The sequence below is a fragment of the Pithys albifrons genome, chromosome 17, assembly GCF_047495875.1.
Source record: "Pithys albifrons albifrons isolate INPA30051 chromosome 17, PitAlb_v1, whole genome shotgun sequence".
NCBI classification, from domain to species: domain Eukaryota; kingdom Metazoa; phylum Chordata; class Aves; order Passeriformes; family Thamnophilidae; genus Pithys; species Pithys albifrons.
The window spans coordinates 4,255,377-4,258,336 of record NC_092474.1 but is presented as its reverse complement, the minus strand read 5'-3'; positions in this window follow the sequence as shown (position 1 = coordinate 4,258,336).

Genomic DNA, 2,960 nt, shown 5'->3' with positions numbered 1-2,960 from the left:
GGTGCTGGCCATGAGCTGTCCCTGGCTCTGCACCAGCAGGGCCAGCCAAGGATCATCTCTACCAGCTTGGGCTGTCAGGCTCCAGGCTGCCCACACAAACTGCAGTCACAGCTCAGCTGGGCACAGACATTCCTTCCTCCAAAGGACATTCCCCAATGTTCCTTACATATTTTGAACACTGGAGAAAAAAGTGTCAATAAAGGAAGCATGTTTAAGAAAGAAAATGAAAAATACTTATAAGGGAGTAGAGAATTAATCAAAGAATGGAAAGAAAAGTAAGGGTTCATCCTTCAGGGTGTGAAGTAGCCGTTTAAACTTCCCAGTTCCTTCTGTTCTGATCATTCCTTGGAGTTATGTTACCTCCCTTTCCAAGTGCTGCTACAGCCACTGGCAGGATGAAGTCAGTGGGATGGATTGTAATTAATTCCCAATTCTGTGCTTGTGTAAGTGTAATGTTGTCAATCCTTCCTTATGATCTTTCAAGTCCAGCAGCCTGTAGGTCAGAGATTACCAGTCACATAGAAAGGCTCATTTGAAAACCATTAGAAGTCGGTCCAATTACTATGTAAGTTTTGCCAACTATTCTTTCCACTGCCTTACTCAACAAAATCTGTTCTGTGAGCACTGCATTGGAAAAATAAATTCCAAGATGGAAAGGACTAGTAAACCATATTGTGTACATGGCATGAAAAAACAGCCACCAGCCAGGTGAGGTTACCTGTCCCTGGGCACTCCTGACTGAGAGCCCTGTTCACTGCTGGTCTGGAGTAAAGTTTCTATTTCCCTATTTACTGTTTAATGGCTTCTGACCTTAGTTCTCATTACTTTTCTTCCCCTGCAGTTACATCCTTGCACTGGGGTCAGCAGGTACCATGCTCTCAGGTATGTGCATTATTCCACCAGCAGCGTTGAAATGTTGGTTTACAAATTCTCTGCTTCCTCAGAAATGAATTTGCATCTCAAACCACAGACTGTTCAGATGGAAAGCATTGTAATGTGCTTCCCCAGAGGGCTTTGCTGCAGTGGCATAACTTGCCCTGCATATAAACAAAATCACTACGGTAACATTTTGTTGTGTTTGAAATTGCTTTTTGAAAATTAAGAACTCTGTGCAGCTTTTAACACAGGTTTATTGTTATGCTGAAACCTTGTCTCACGTCAGCCCTGAGCAACTTCAGTGAACACCAAAAGCACACAAATAAAACAAAACCAACTCAGAGTTGACTACAGACTTTTGAGGAAAACAATGACAGATGTCTCAACTACTGTAACTAAACTCATGCTGGAGGTTTACTTAAGCAGAATAAATGAAAAAGACTCCCCTTTTCTGGGGAGGGATATGCAGTATAGACACAAAGGCAGGAGAAAACATGTCTTGGTGTATTCTTGAAAGATCTACAATTAACAGAGTAATGTACCCACCTTATAATCTCAAATGAAACACAGGGTCACAGGCACCCATCCTTCATGTGTGATTATAGCTTGTGTAGGCACTGTAAGGTACATGCTTATTCTTTTTACAGTTCTTTCTGACTAACAAACTTTATTCAGATACTTGGTCTCATGTTGAACAAATACTTTTTTATGTTGTGCTTTGAATTTAGGACACTTGGAAAGGCAGAGGCTTAGAAACATCCATTGGGGTGACTCCTGTTGGGTCTTCCTGTTGCACTGTAGCAATCTAAGAAGTGAATGTAAGTAAACTCAAAACATTTCAAGGTATGTCATTAATGAGGTGCAGTACTCAGTCACAATGTTAATTGATTAGTCTTATTTCTGTGATGGGAGTGGAAACATTGAAAGATGAGATGGGGAGGAAGAATCAGCTAAGCCTTTGAGTCACTACAAGGCCTTATCCCTTTGATGAGAAGTCTCAAATTAATCTTTATAAATGCTCCTAATTACTTGTGCCTGGAGCTCAGCCAAGTCATTCCAAATAAAAATTAAATTATACAACTGATTGCATGTTCAGCCTCATCTCCAAAGTGGTAAAGCCACCATGGCCCTGCAGAAACATGCTGACATTTACTGTATGCTTGCAACAGAGTAACAGACTTTTGCCTAATATTGAGTAGGATAACCTGGTGCTTATTTTTCCCTTAAATTATAGTTTTACTTAAGCTTGCCTGCACAGCCTGTCACACTTACTGTCAGACACCTGAGTTCCTTGGTCACCTGCAGATTACTCTCCCTTCTTCATTAAACTCAGTTTTTTATTCCTTATCAGATGGGAAATTTATAAATGCTTTTCAAAAACTTAAGAACTTGAGGGGAAAATAGTGTGATTGAGTTCACTTACCAGAAAAGGGGTAAGTACACAGACCCCAAAGCTGATGACATCTAACACCAGTAACAATGGTCTTCTTGGAGGTTCTGAGCATAGTGCCAGTCCTTCAGGGGAAGGAACACTTCTAAAAGCTAAATCTTCATAAATCTCCTAGAATTCTGCTTAGCAGGCACAACCCAGTTCTCTCCTGTGTGCTTTGGAAATCAGTGATGTAGACATGAAACTCGACAGGTTCACCCCCAGGTCAGATGACTGAGGGAAAAATTATTTGGTCCCTGTTACATTCCTTATGTAGCTTTCACCAGCTTAATATTTGTCTTTTTTAGCTGGTTATAAATGGGATATTCTAGAAAAAAGAGCATATGGAGCTTTTAAAGCAAAGTCAGAAAGGAAATTAGTTTTTCCTCATATGAGACACTGCTTACTTCTTTAGTTATTCCAATTTTAAATCATATTAAGTAAAGTAATAGCTGAAGCATCTACACTGATTTATTTGGGCAAAGATAGGTCAGGTTCCACACTGCTATATTATTTGACAAAACTAATAGGGTGCCAGAGGACATGTAGAAATCTATCACCATTCCACTGTATCCTTAGGAAATAAAGGCTACAGAACAAAATGTTTGTAGTATAGTTTTATTCATCTAGAAACAAAGGGTCAACAGTCACAGCA